Source organism: Mus caroli, chromosome 15 (genome assembly GCF_900094665.2).
Source record: "Mus caroli chromosome 15, CAROLI_EIJ_v1.1, whole genome shotgun sequence".
Taxonomy (NCBI): domain Eukaryota; kingdom Metazoa; phylum Chordata; class Mammalia; order Rodentia; family Muridae; genus Mus; species Mus caroli.
In genome coordinates, this window is record NC_034584.1 from 23,168,573 (window position 1) to 23,184,571 (window position 15,999).

General features: G+C 47.2%; 1 protein-coding gene across 5 annotated transcripts in view; it reads right to left on the minus strand.

The window, feature by feature from the left end:
* The window catches only part of Trio (trio Rho guanine nucleotide exchange factor), a 286,761-nt gene that overhangs the window by 41,818 nt on the left and 228,944 nt on the right, over positions 1–15,999 (minus strand). The window lies entirely within an intron of this gene.

Genomic DNA, 15,999 nt, shown 5'->3' on the forward strand with positions numbered 1-15,999 from the left:
CCCCTAGTCGGGTTATCGAGCCAGATTTCTGCTACAGAGGCACTGCCCCATCCCTAAGGTAGCTCCTGTCACCAATCCTGAAGACCAGTGTGGCCACTGCACAGATCCAGGCATGCGATTTGGTTTTGCTTAGTTTGACACACTATTAGTAAATATAGAGCTTTCTCTCTCTACCTATCTTCCTTCTATCCATATGTCTCAACCCAGCTAACGTAGTCACCTCAGGGCTCACAGGCTTGCAAGAGGAAGATGATGAAACAATGGATCCAGACTGAGGGGGAATGCTCCTGTAAACTTGAAAGCCAGCAATGAAGAGCCATGTGGTCACTCTGAGCACCCGACATGGCGGCTCTGCCAGAGTCACACGGAATTGAACGATTTCTTTTAGGAGATGTAATAATGAAGACGACCATCGGCCAAGTGTTTATTTTTTTTAGACCCTTTGAAGTCTGAAAAATTTATGGTTGCTAATCTTTGAAAGCACAGTTTTACACCCACCTGCAAGGACTCTTTGCCTTGTGCCACCAGAGACCACTAGAAGCCTGTGATTCTCCCCGGAGGCCAACTGGTTCAAATCTCAGTGTCTGCTGAGAGATAACTCTTTTGCTTCCAGTCAGTATGTGTATGCATAGGTGTGCATGTGTGTTTTTGTTTTATTTATTTTGTTTTTGGGGGTGAGAGTTATTAAGCTGTGTTCACAGCAGCCCACTGTCAGGCATAACCCACAAGAGGCAGGAGAAGATGAGAACTTTAGGTCACTATCCCTCCCTGGCATCTAGGCGCACAGAAGCCAACATGCTCAGCTCAGGCCTCTTGGTGCGGTGACCGTATACATGGCTCAGAGATGAAGGGAGGGCCTGGTAATCCACACGTCACACGGTACTTTACAGTTTTCTCCCCGACAAGGTTCTGCTTCTGGTTCAGACTGGCCTCCAGCTCTCAGCTCAGCCTCCTAGAGGGACTGGGATCACAAGCACATGCCACCATGACTGATTCAATGAAGCATCTTTAAATCCAATGCGTGTGTGACCAGCAGGTAGACACAAAGGCTGTGCCATGGAGAAGGGACAGCCTCTCTTCTGAGCTCTGATGCATTACGTCACTGTGTGAGACTATTATACTTCACGGGAGAGAAAAATGTTGTGAGTGCTAGCAGCTATTATGGATTTAGAAGGAAGCTAAAGTGTTGAACTTTCCACTTTTCCTTTGAAAGTCTCCCATTTCAGAAGTCTGAAGATACAGGGAGAAAATATCCCCATCTGTCTTTAAGGTTAGCAGATATCCTACTGTATCTGGTATAAATCTGATACAGTCATACTTTTGGATACTAGCAATGGGAAAAATAACCAGATAATTCTTTGTTCCACTTTGTAAGTATAATGTCAACTCCCTCATGCTTTTGATTCTCTGTAACAATACATTTTGTGTGTGTGTGTTAATGGAACAAAATTCTCTGCCTAAATCTGTACATCATCTTAGCCCACGTATCTACTCTGTGCTAGGATATGACATAGTGCCTAAGTAAGAAGTTTAAAAAGCTCTCATTTAAACAAATGAGATCATTAACAGAATGTGGTAAAGAACTTGCTAGTGTTTTAGCTATCTGAAGAACCAGTTTTGTCCAGGAGACTAATTCCACTGGTATACATTTTGAGTCCACTAGAGATGGCATTTTGAGTTTGTGACGGCATTTCTGTAGTGGATGTGTGCTCTACAGTGTCACTGGGCACAGGCTAGGTACCAGTTCCACAAAGCACAGAGTCTACAGTGAAGTCCCTTTGGAAAGACCCTGATTTACTGGTCAGGACACAGCTGTCTTTCTCAAGAGGTTCTGGTGGCCATTATAGCCAGTGGACTGTAAGGAGGCGATCAAACCTGGAACCTGAGTATCTGCTGCCCAAGAGCGACACAGCGGCAGGTGTGAGGCACCTTTCCCAGGTTCATGACTGCCCAACTGTATAGGATCCATGTGGACACTTAGGTCCACCCGGGAGGAGACTCCCACCCTCAGATCTGTACAACCTGTGCGTCAAGGCAGGCTCTGTGTGGGCAGGAGCGTAACTGATAACAGGCTGCTTGGTACATCTTGGACTTAGTAAATACATACAGAATAAAGATGACCACGTGAGCTAAAAACTGGTTGCAGGCTATCCTTATTTTTGTTTGCCCACCCCAAGGCCACTGACTGATAATGTAAGCCCACCACTGTGGACAGTGATGTTCAGAGTGCGGCATATCGTGGTCAGTTCCGTGATAACGACAGGCGATCTCTATCTTCAAGCAAAGCTTACACAGTTGTGAATTTTCACTTATTTGGAAACCAGGTCAAGCAGATTCTTGTGATCCTGTGTCTCCCTGTGATGCTATGAGCTGCTTTTTCTTGGGGCAGAGCCCGGGCTTGGTGTGTGTAAGTGGCACAGATCAAGGGGAGCATTGCACAGGGGCAGAGAAAGGGCTCCGGATGAAGCTGACCCTGCAGCTCCAACAGACACACCCGCTAACTGTGATAAACATGTTTAGTTCCGCACACTGGTCTCAGCTCCACTCCTCACTGGGACGCTACTTTTCCTCAACTGTAAGAAAGCCTTGCTCTTGCCTGCTCTGAAGGTCGGCTATCTTTTCTCACTGGAGGAGAATCCTCTGATTCCAAGCACAGAAGGAGGACCTATGAGAGGTGTCACAGAAAGCCCTGGACTGGGGGACTGTGTCTGGGCTTTGTTCTCTCAGGGATGATCCAGTCTGACTGGCGTAGCTGGGTTTCCACACCTTACAGGGCAGCAATGGACTCAGGAAACAGCAAGAGTGAAATGAAGTAGCTTTATAAACTAAGAAGTGGTTTACAGCTGAGGCATCTGGGATTCCCTGATTGTAGAGAAATGAGTATATTATATTTATACAAACAGCAGTGCCTGGACAATACCCAAAATTCATGGACAACCGGAGTTAATGGCACTAGGAAATTATAAAAAAATATGTGGCAGATACGACTGAGATACTGACTTGATTGTTTTTCTGTTTTAAAAGAAATTTGTCCCCAGTTATAAAGGATGGACTTCAGCATAAAGAGATCCTAGCAGGCTTAAAATTCCATGCAGGTGTGCACACAAAAAAGCAACCACTGCCTGCCGACCGGGGCAGGCTTAGGGAGGAATCCCAAGTGGCTTTTTTTTTTCCTGAGGCTGAGGTCACACAATGGCTGTTGTGGTTTCCTTTTAAAGTGAAGACAGAATAAAGCCAGACGAGGAAGGCCAGGGACCCAGCTGCACACGGGAAGGTTTTACCATGTGCGCACAGGGCCAGGCCCAAGGGGAGGAGAAAGCTATCTCCTCCCAGTCTGTAAATCTGGACAGCTGTGATTAATAAAAGTTCTTAAAAATGTAAGAAAAAAAAAAGGATCATATCCCGCTAGTTGCAGGCTAAGGAAGATTAAGTTTCCACCCCATCTTGCTTTCTCCCCACTTTCCCAGTGGGAGGAGGCCTGAGATTCCACTCGCGTAAAGCTGCAGCAATGGACTGCTGAGGACTTTTAGTCAAGTTTTAGAGTTTAGTACCGCATACTCTGAGCTTGAGAACGACTCACCCAAATCGACATTTCTTTGGCTTCACAGTCTTTATAGCACACAAGAGGGGTGGGGGTGGGGGGTTGTGCAGCTGTGTGCAGGCAGCAGACCTGGGGCTAGGGCCTGACTGGCACATGCCGGGGTCCTGCCAGTCTTTTCTGAGGGAGCTGTTTGCAGAAGAATGTGGGGCTGGAGATTCGACCCTGCCTGTCGCCTGTAGGTGCTAAGTACCCTTACAGCCCACTGGCCTTTTCCTGCTTTAGTTTCTTGAGGTGTAAAATAGTAATGGTTTTCCTCTCCTGTGTGGAGAGATTATAAAAAAGCCTTTGTAAATATAACCTAACAGATATAGGAGGTGACATTCATAGTTTTGAAAAAAAGAAAAAGAGAGAAGAAACTGCAAACAGGAAGTAGAAAGGCAGGGACTAGGAGCAAGGTGGTCATCTGCACAGCATAGCCTCTCAATCCTCTGCATGTGCTGCTCAGGCTCCCTTCACCCATATCACATCAACTGAGCACACACGGGCAACTGCTGACAGCCAAGTCACGGATGGAAGGTGGGGCCACCACAAGATGCATACATTCAACACTGGGAAACGGTCCAGTAAACATCTGTCTCACATTTCAGATTCTTTTGCAGTATCCCCAAATGATAGTGCGTGCGCGCGCGCGTGTGTGTGTGTGTGTGTGTGTGTGTGTGTGTGTGCTGGGAACATTATCCAATTCTCACATTCCCAGGCAGCCATTGGATTACTGAACTAAACCTGCAGTTCCCGGTCAATCAAAACTATTCTATCTCGGTGTTGACTGTGGGTGTGCTGAAGAACGAGCCTCCCATCAGGATAAGCATAACTCGGAGAGAGATTCCTAATGCAGAGGATTCAGTTCTGGTTCACGTCCCAAGGACTGTAGAGAAGTTTATAATGGGAAGCACGGTTACTATTTAAGAAAGACAACCCTAAGGCTGTGCTTATAAAGCCTGAGGCCAGCTGGGCGACCTGTAGTGTTCTGTACCCGACTTATCAAGAGCTGAATGCAGAATACCTGTTGTTCAGAAATGTCAGGAAGGCAGCGGTGGAGACACCGAGCCAGAGAGCGCACAGTGTTCAACAAGCAAGGAAAAGCAGGCTGCGGACAGATCCCGACAGCATTCCAAGCAGCTCTACGTTCTTCCAATGGGGTTCAAAGTCTCTGTTTTTAAAATCAAGGTATCATTTTTTTTCTAATTAAAAAAAAAAGACATAAAAGTGAGCCAATATGTAAGCTATTCTGCCAGATGTATCCTTCAGGGACCATGTCTTGTCTTATACCAGGACTGCAATGGTCTGACAGGCCACAAATATTGCAGATAATGGTGGTGAGACATATGGGAAACCAGTTGAGGGACTGTGGAAGAGACAGCATCGATCTGCTTAGTGACATGGAACAACACTGGTGGCTAAGAACAGATGCGTTTCACGGTCACTTTCCAAATTACAATCTATCTTCTCCTTTGAGTAAGTACCTGAAACCTTTCCCTGCCGGGCTTCTGATTTCTTTGTTCTTACATAGGTTCAGCTCTCTTCCGTCCAGTGGCGGATAGGAGAAATAATGTGTCCCCAGCGTTGAGGCTCTGTCAGGATGGCAGTGGGCACCGCACATTGTGAGCCACAATTCTATGCCTTTCCCACACACCCAGGATCCGGATCCGGGCTTCATGCTAAGCTGGGACTGTCACGCTGCTGCTGTGTCAGCACAGGAAGTAATCTTTCTAAAGGCGGAGTCTGGAGATGGACGGGTATTGAATGAGAATATGGAGAAAGAACACAGAGGGCATTCTGCAGACTTTACAGTGTGGTGCATAGTGGGTCTGTGATGCAAAAATGTGAACTTTGTGTCTGCATCAAATACCAAGTGAGCACAGAAGACACAAGGGGGAAAAAAGATAAATTTCCCCGTGTTTAGAAAATAAATAAATAAAAACCCAGATTGGACTAGAGGCCTCAGCACAGTATGGCCACGGCTCGTGCCGTAATGAAGAACACATGTCTCTGGAGCCTGAGAAAATGCACACAAACGAGCAACAGATGCAGGCTCCTCGGCAGCACCCTCCCACACACTCACAGGGGAGGGCTTACCACAGCGCCTCCGGCCCCCTCCCCAGCTCTCACGACCCCTGAGTCCCAAAACACAAAAAGGCCATGGGCATCAATTAAAAGCAGCCAGAAAGAGCCTGCTGTGGCTTTCCTTTATGAAGGCTGAGAGTCAGTACCATGCACAGACCCGGGAGCATGTGTACACACAGGCGTATGAACACAGGAATGTTAAGTATGCACTGGGTTTGTGCTCTAGCCTGTGCCACCAGGTAATGCATTGTGTGGCTTCCTGAATATAACCCGAGCTGGGTGATCTGGGGTCTGTGGAGGCAAAGGGCAGAATCCTGCAGTTGGCTAGTTGGATGCACAGCATCCCCTTCACTGCTGAGTGGAAATAAGAACATGCTAGAGGAGAGGCAATGCAGAGCCATCATGGGAGGAGAGGTTAAGCTAGCATGGATGTCAGGAGCTCCAACCAACCAATGGATGGAGGAGCCGGACTCTTCGAGTATGTGGTCTACAGCGGGTGATGGCTTATGGCCAGGCTGTCTGCTTCCAGACCAAGGAAGCTGTGTAAGTCAAGGCTCTGAGGAGGGCACCCGCAGTGATTGGTGGATAAGGTGAACGGTATGATACAGCTCGATCCTCCCATGCCCCTTCTGGGCTCCTATACACAACGCCCTTAGGAGAGGCAGAGAGCAGAGGTGACACCTTCTTTCTACAGCCTCTCCAGAAAGGCTCTGCACACTTCTCTCACGTTTCCACCCTGCAGTGACAGGAGACCTAGGCATCCCTGGGTGTACTGCTCACCTGACTGACCGACACAGAGGCTGCTTAAAAAAAAATCCTCACACTTGTGAATGACAGGTTGTAAAAGTTAGCTCCACACCTCCTCCTTCCTGTTAACTCACCTTGATGTTAGAGCTCACATCTAAATGCAGTCCTTCTCTACTCTGGACAAACACTGATTTGGAGGAAGTACTAGCTCATGGCTTCTGGAATGGCTAGGCCATATTCAGTGCTTCTTGTTTGAGTCAGGACTGCGTACCCTTGGGGGAGATGAACAGCAGGATTTTTCTACGGACACTGATCTAAATTGTCAGAGAGGGGGAAAAGCCCCCAAGGAACTGTTTGGCCACTAATGAACTGTAGGGACTTCAACTCAAAGTCAAAAGCAGATTTTGTGTTAAGATAGCAGTGCTGCATGCAAACACACACACACACACACACACACACACACACACACACACACACACCATTTAAAAAGAGAGAGAGATGTATGAATCCTGTGAACTCCCAGCTTTCTGTTATCTTTGAACCTGGCACCACTCTTTCTTGGTAGTCTGTATCATCCCTGGGGTGTGTGGTGGGGTGGGTAGGGCTGGAGAGACAGACAGTGTCTTTGCAGAGCCCTCCTGACTTTCTCTGGTCAGCACACAGCCTGATGATGTCCACAGTGAGCTGCGTGGGGCACTGCTCCTGGGTAAGGAGAAGGAAGGGGACCTATGGTGGCCCTGGGAGGCCTGAGCCGAGGTTCCCACTGAAGATCCACGGGTGAGGGTGCCGGAGGGGACCCCACATTGACCCAGGCATCTCCACAGGAGCAGAGTGACATTCTGCAGAGCCAGACGTCATCTGGTCTATTTAGCCCCAAAGCAAGAGCCCTTCTGAAGGCTCTGTGATGAATCTAGCTTTTCTGGTCGGTCGAGATCCTCCCTGGTACCCAAAAGTCACACTGTTCTTTTCCATAAGATAGATTCTTAGTGTCACTTAAAGACTGTCTCTAAAAACAAACACACAAACAACAACAAAATCCACCCAGGGGTTGGATTACTCAGTACTTAGCTTACTGTTGGAAGAGGGATAAGGAGGCTCTTTATGTTATGAAGTAACAGTGTCTTGATTCTTAATTTATGCTTGTGACTCCATCTCCCGACCACTGCAGTGTTTATTGTTGCCTGAACAGAGACCGGACTCAGCATTCATGGAAACACACAGTTAATTTGGGGGCTGACAGTCACATGGTGCCCACATACCATTCTGGCTTCATAGCCCCTAATGCTGTTAGGACCCATGATAGTTGTGGTCATAATGTCCTTGAAATACAACCCCAAAGCGAGAGGCATGGACACATTTAACCAGGGACCACTTCCCACAGCAAACATTTATACTTCTGTTTACTATCTTCTTTCTCGTTAAAAAAAAAAAAAAAAAAAAAAAAACCGAGGTCACCTGGCTTGCCTTGCTAAAGGGGGAAATCTACATATGTGGGGGGAATTTAGATGCGTTTAAAAGCTAAAATCCTTCTTCATGTGGAACAAGGGACACACAAAGTCCGCTCCATACAGTGTGGTTAAAAGGGACATTCTACAGTTAAGCCACGTGGTTTGGTTGGAATGGTGATAAGGCTACAGTTCGTTCATACATAAATGTATTATTATTCTTTCAAAATTAAAACCAGATTCAGAATGTCAGCAGTGAAGTGTTTTACTGCCTCAGAAATGCCTGAGTTGTGTTAGTATGCACATAATCGAGCCAGCTATGAATCGTGCAAACTTATAAATGTTGTCACAGAGCCCATACCAATGTGCTCGTTTGTATGCAGCGCTACAGGGCAGTGGGGAGGCCCTGGAATGTTCTGCAGAGAGCTTGCCAAGTATTATCACTCTCCACATCCTCCACGGGGTGGGTTAACTCCGGCTCCAGTCTCAAGGGATGCGATATTAGCTTGGAAGAGTTATAGCTGTGGAGGGAGGAAGCAGATGACTGACTCTCCCAAACCACAGAGCCAATATCCAGCACATTATATGGTGAGGTTCCTGGTTTAGTTTAAAAAAAAAAAAAAAGAAAAGAAAAAAGTCCTAACCCAGTAAGAATTCTTCCTAAATTGCATTTTAGTAACATAACAAAAGCAAAATGGTGCTGAACTAAAGCAAAGAGTATTTGAACAAACATACATACCACTACTGCCCACAGGCTCCGGGAGGAAAAGCCAGCACGCCCGTGGGCATGCACACACCACAGTCCACCCAGAGCACACTCAGGGTCACGCTGGTCCCAGCCAGCTTTACGTCATCTTGCTTTCCACCTCTTTCCTGGGCCAAAATGGCCTACTTCCACTTTGGTCATTACTTAGGAACTTTTAAGTACCATTAGTTCCCCTATTTCTCACGGGGGTCGGGGGTGGAGGGGACGGTCACACACTGAAACAGCAGCAGCACAAACCAAAGAATGAAAAAAACAGGCTGGGGTGCCTTTCTTTGGAGGCAGCTGAAAGCTCTCTGTTTCTGGAGCCTCAGGGAACAGGCAGGAGGCTTTCTAAGAACGCGCTGTTATAAGAATCTCCTGTGGTCAACAGAGTCCTCCTGTAAGAACTCCTCCCTGAGCTATCCAAGCTACTTACTGCTCACTGCTGAGAGGGAAGGAGAGGGGCCTGCAGTTACTCCAGGACGAAACAAAGCAGCCGTGGAGACAAAGGGAATGAGAAAGACGGCCTCTGCTAGGAACACCAATTAAAGCAGGATCCTGTCCTTGGCTTTAATCAGTGCCCCTGTGATAAGGTGGTACTGCCACCTCCAGGGAGCAAGCAGCCACAGGAAGCAATCAAGCAGCCTTTGCGTAGGGCTGGGGACGGAACATGATGAGGACAGCCACTGTGCTGTGTTCCTTTTTAGATGAAGAGAGAGAGACGAAAGGAGAAACATTCAATTGTCAGCTCCCATGTTACCATAAGCACAGCACATCCCTGTTCTCCGTGCCAGTTTGAGAGTGAACTTTGGTGCCACTGGGCCCCGCCAGCTTAAGGAGACAGAAGAGAAAAGGAAGTGGCCTTAGAACTCAACCGAGTTGCGCATCCCAGCTAACAGTTGTGAGTTCTTTCACTACAGGAGTAGGGTTGACTGCAAGGTGGCATGCAGAAGCGTTTTCAGCGGGGCTTCTGAGAATAAAAGGTGTCAATGAGGAAGACATGGATTTGCACACAGGATGCCTAGAGGAACACACATCCAGTCACTCAGGGCTCCCTGTGAGGATGCTCAGCTGCTTCTATTCCCTGGGGGTTTTCCAGTTGTTATAGTTGGGCATCCTGAGCCAATCCTTCACATTCGCATGGTCTTAGGAGAGAACTGCAAGAAATTAACCGGAGCCTCCGGGCTGTGGCTGCCCAGTCCCCACCCCCATGCCTGCGGGCAGGAAGAGGAAATAGGGGCTCCCTGGACAGATTCCAGAGCTCATTGCTCCAAGCTCCCCGTGTTTATGGACTTGCTCACTCACCCCAGAGGCCAACCCCGAGCACCTGGAGGAAATTCTTCAGAATGAAAAGCCATAAATCTGTGTTCTCCTTACAAAGAGAGACCAAAGAGAGATTGCAGCTCACCAGCAAGATGTCTGGAAAAGTCAATTTGGGGTGGCTAGGGCTCCCTGCAAGAAGGAGAGCCCCATGACTGATTACTAATATCTGAGGACTCTACATGTGCTGTAAAATCAGCTGTAACCTTAAATGTAATTTCACAGCATTTCTTTCCTGGATGTATTTTCCATCAAGCATGGAAAAACCTTTTCCCACAAAAGTGAGAGGACAAAATAGTTTTATAAATGTATTTTGCTTAAAAACAATAAACAAATTTCAATGAGAATTCTGAAGTGCTGGTGGGTGTATGGGAGGAGGGGGGAGGTGCCATGAACCACAGACCATGCTCTCACAAGGACATATATCCAAGGTCATGCGTAGAGTGAGGAGAGACAGAACACTGGTTCTGTTTTCCACAGAACTGGTCCCTGGGGCACCCATGCACGCCATGCACCATGCTGTAAACTTTGAATGAGTTGGTGGTATTTAAGTGGGAGAAAATTGGAGAGAGACTTCAGACTGCTCAATCGTTAATGTGAAACAGCCAGTCTTCATGGCTGAAACAATCCTCCGGCGACACTTTGGTATTTGTTTATTTACACTGAGCTGAATATCCTGTGTTTCCATCTTTTAGAACAGGTTCGGAAAGATTTGAAACCAAATTCAGTGCTTACTGTGTGGATCTGTTCACTGTTAGGAAGGACTCTTCCACAGTTTGATGCAGACTAAGAGATATGGAGAGTGCTGGGCTGGGTCCCAAAGGGAGTAGCTAACTCAGAACGAGCCTGAGCCGCCTCAACAGCCACCATTTTATCGATACAAGACTTGCTGGAGTTACCAAGGGTTTATTTAAGACAGTGCATAGGAAAACCCCAGCACAGCGGAGTGGCAGTGAGGCAGGAAGTTCCTCCCCTTGCCAGGAAACTCTTCACAGTTCATAGCTACGGGAAAGCCTGTTTTCTTCAATGGTGTGATACTGGGCATATCAATCACACAGACATGGGTTTTTGTTTTTGAGAGAAAGAACATGAAGCTGGGTGGGTATGGAGATCTGGGAGGAGCTGGGGGAGGGAGAGAAATATGACCAACATAACGTCGTATGAAATTCTCAAAGGAAAAAGTAAACATTAAGAAAAAAACAGCTATAGAAGCTAAGTAGCCCAGGCTGGCACGGAACCAGAGAGTCCTGTCTCAGCCTCACTTGACCTCTCCTTATTCCATTCCCTGATGTTTACATTCTCCTGCTAAGGCTGTGTAAGGTACAACGCTGCAGCAGTATCCGTGAGATCTGCCCCTGTGGACAGGAGCCGAGCCCAACCGGATCCCTGTAGCACCCTGCTACCCCATTCACTTCCCTCAAAGCGCAATGCCCAGATATTTGCCCGTGTATAAAATGGTGCTATGGGTTCTCTTGACAGGCATAAAAAAAATCTGCTTTAAAATTTATTTCCTGGCTAGGAGTCCGAATCCATTTTTCTGCTCAAGTCTGATGGATACTTGATCTCCTGTAATCAATGCAGAGGAAGAACCAGTGGATATTAAAATATCATCCTGATATCATGCTGGGAAAGGCATCTGGGAGTTCCTGTCCTGAGTGATGTGGGAGGGACAAACTGGACTTCCATCTTTTTTTATCCACCCTTTAACATGAAATAGTATTTTCTTTTCTTTCAGAATCTAGGTCAACTTAAAAATCTGTAGTGCTGACTTTGAAAATATCTCTTACAACTTCTTAATAATTTAACAATTATCAAAATAATAATGTGTGCAGGGAATACTAGCACAATCACCCTTCATTATGAAGTAAGAAGTCTAGTAATTGGCTGTAGTAAGAATTCTTAAAGGACTAAATATTCTAGGGCTCAAAGGTCCCTCTATAGGAAGAGGCTGCTCTGTCTCAAGATCCAAGTCTTCTGCTCAGCTGCTCGCTGAACCGCCTGGGGCTCAGTGTTGCCAGGAGGGAGGGAGGGAGGGAGGGAGGGAGGGAGGGAGGGAGGGATGCTGCACCGGTGCTCCTGCTTTGCAGTCGAGGATGACCAAGTTCATGGTGATGAGGTAATCAGCACAGGGGCCAGGGCTCCCTAGTGGTCCAGACTCTGCATCAGACTTTGACATTACCAATTGTTTTTTTCTGCATCAGTTATTTTTAATCAAGTGACCTCATGCCTCATCTACTTTCATCTTCCCGCCACAGGAATGCCACTGCCCAGTGTCCCGAATGGGCAGATCAAGGTCACAAACCTTCCCAAAGTGAGGGCATCACCTCTCAAGAAGGACCCCTCTGGGACAATGAAATTAACACAAATAGGATGAAAACATCCACTGTCACATGCCAGTGACTTAAAATGTCCATGACAGCTTTGTGAATGGAAACTATGAAGAATGCTATAGAAAACCATGTTTATAGCAGCAAATTCAACACCCACAGACAGGGTCAGGACTTACCTCCTTAAGGGCCCATAAATCAAAGATAGCTCTGCTCTTTCCCCTGACCTCCCAAGGACACCCAGAGGCAAGCAGGACCACTTTGCCCCATTCAGTACCCCCTTTACCTAGGATAAGCCTCCTTCACTGGGGGACCCTCTACCCCCAACTGATCCTTCTTCAGTCAAGCTTACAGGGAATGAAAAGGGTCCAGTGAGTCTCAACAGCTCTCACCCTGACTCCACATCTTGCTGCCTATCTTAAAGGGTGGATGTGGACAAAGGCTGGAGGCAAGTACTGGCAGATATTGAAAGACAACCAGGCCAGGATTGGAATCCTAGGTAGGAAGATAATAGCTTCTCAGAGATCATTTTGTTGGATGCTCAGCGTTGCCAGATGCCTGGGGAGACGAACAGAAAGCCAGCCAACACTGGTGTTGTGCTATAGGGAGAGAGTTATCAGCATCAGGCACATCCAATCCCCTCAACTCAAGTTTCTGTATCATTTCACTCAAACTCAAGAGACTTTTGTAGGGATTGAGTTTCCCTTATTTTCCCTATCTTATGGGCAAAGCCACACTGTAGCACACACACTCCCTTAATCCAGACGGTGTAGGCTGGAGCATCTATCCCCCCCATCCAACTTTATCTTACACGCAGCAGTCCTTAGGAGAATCACAGAACCCAAACACCAGGGATATGACAATGCCCCCCCCCCCCCGCCATTCTGAAAAACCCCAGAATACATTAAACTTGAAACAGACACAAAACCGGCCGAAGTCAGAGGAAGGCAAATCGTAGCCTGGATCACATTAGGTTGTTTATATGCAATTTCAGAGAAAAATAAAAGGCTATCAGCTGCAGTACGAAAACCTTTGGAATACCCCATTGCATCCAATGTCTGAGCACTGCATTGCTCTTGGTCTCGGGTCACGTTTCTAGGGTTTCCCAGAACCATCCCCAAGCAGCCCTTCTTTGCAAGGCAGTAGGCACGGAACACAATTCCTATCAGAACGTGATACGAATTCTGCTTTGTTTCTGCTTCACAGCATACATCAACCATTTAAGCAGCCAGCTGGAGGGAAGCAGGCAGAGAGAGAGGTGCAGAATGAACATCTAAAATAGCTGTGTACCTAGGTCGAGGATCCAGTACTTGCAGGTGCCTGGCTGTCTGCCGCTGCAGTACGCTGAGCCGACAGAAGACAGTGAGTCCAGCGTATCGACTGGCTTAATTCCGTTCGGCATGATGCGCAGGGATCTAGCGGTCCAGCACCCGGACTGTACCTCTCCTCAGGCGACAGACAGAGCTGCTCAAACAGCAGCAAAGGCAGAGGCTGTACAGCCCTGACAGCGGCAGCCCGGGGCCTGGAGTAAGTGCAGCTCTCTGTTCCTCTGCTGGCTTCTGAGCACTACCTAGCAGTTAGGGCTCACATGTGGGAATAGCCAGGCACAGACTACATTCTACCACGCTGACTCTAATTGGAGCTCAAGGAAATTCTTAAGGCACCCTGGGAACCAGATGTCTCTCTTCTCCTGCACTCTCCAGCACTGGATTCCCTTTCTCGGTGAAATGTGAAGTGACAGATGTCCTCCTAGCCCTGGGAGTTCTGGACAGCTTCACTGGCTTGGGCTTTGTGTACATCTGGAGGGAGGTCCTCTCAGAGACCTATAACAAACAGGGCCTCCTGATGAGACTTGATAAAAAGGGATGTAATGCGGTCTGAGAGCCAACTGGTTACATCACTGGGCTGCAATGCTACACTCCACTTATTGAAAACAGCTCCGTTCCTCCTCCCAGGAAGCAGACAGACAGGAGAAAATAAATATCCTTATATGTGATGTGCAACTGCATGTGGTGTGCAAGGCGCATACTAGGCCCTTACTCCTGTCTTTTTGGGAACCTGGGTGCCTTCTCTTGTCTATACAGTCGCCACTGCCAGTTCCCTTCAGTCCTCATCCTGTCTCTCACACACCCCTGGGATCATGTTGGACTCTTGCTCCTGATGGCAAGTGTGTGCTCTTGTGTCTTTTGCTTTGGGGGTCACCTGGAATAGTTTCTATGCTCACATCTGGTATGTAAGATCTTTTGATGTTGTTGTTTTGTTTTCCTATGGCCTTCCTGCATTTATTGTGAAATAAGCTTTAAAAATCCTCCAAGAAAGGAAACATGGAAACAGCATAGACTTTTGCAAAAAATTACATGATGCATCCATAGAATGCAAAGAAAACGCGTTCACAGGCCGGTGACAGAACACAGGCTGCCACAAACTTGGTGCCTTTTGTATGCGTTTTCACATTTGAATTTTATGGCTAGGATTGGGCATTTATAGACTCAAAATGAGCCTCACACTCTTAAAGAGCAAAAGCAAGACACAAGGTTTGTTTTCCCTGTAATGGTGCTGTGTGACAGATCCAGATGGCACGCTTACACCAGAGCCAGGGGAGAGGTGGACCCATACAGCACTCTTTATACAAGGAAAGGAAACTTTATTACCAAATAAATAACCCCATTTGTTGGCAAAATAAGCAGTAAAAATTACAATCTACAGAAATCAACTTAATTGACATTCTCAAGTTTCGTTTACCACCTTTATCACATGGCTTACTTTTTCTTTGTCTGAAAATACCAACTGCCAAAGACAGGCTATTAATTAAAACTAGAGAAAGAGCCAACAGGGCAGTGAATTACCTCATGCGCACTGCAAGTTCTCTGTGAGGGAGGAAGGGGCTGAAGCTTAGAAGTGAGTGTAGTAATTTTGGCTGCAGAGGTATAGGGATTTTCCCAGCAACCTATCTCTCCAAATCCCAAGCTCACATATGCCGGGAAGCAGCAATCCAGCAGGAGGAAAGGCGTACCAGGAGCAGGGGGCAGTCTCATCCCACCTTTCTGGTGTTCTGGAAGCTCAGGGCTGCAGGGGTACATTTTTTAACTGTGCCGTTTACAGTTAAGTGAGCATAATGCATCCTGGCAGAGGTTCCACTGACCCTGAATCTACTAGACAGACGGGGAAGTGGGACCAGCAGAAATGTGGAGACCACAAACAGAAGGCACAGAAGAACTCTGAGAGGTTTACGTTCTAATCAGCAGCTAAAACACCTAGAAACAAAACCTGAACTCTAGGGTTTATTATTTCTTCCTGCTTCAAGGACATGAAGGGAAGACCACAGTTCTGTTGTGAGAATTGGAATATATTCAGCTTAGGACTCAGGGCTTGTTAGCAGGGAAGATGAAGAGAGGGAGAGAAGGAAAGAGAAGAGGGACGGAAAGGAGAGGCGGGGAGAGAAGGAGTATGCAGATGTGGGTGACTTGAGACCAGCAGTGTCAGAGGTGGCCATGTGGGGTAAACAGAAAGGAAAATGGAGGCCACTAAGACCTGAGTATAGGCAGGAGTTACAGTATTGGGTTCCTTCTCATTGTCAGTATTCAAGAGCTTGTCTGCAGCTAGACATTATCCAGCCACAGAAGAAAGACAACGGGTTGGATTCTGGATGACCTGGGACTAGCAATAGGAGTAGGGGGGAATCACCTTAGAACAGATGTAGGTGGGGTCTGCAAAGAAAGAAAACAGACTAAGTGAGCCGGGCTAGACAAC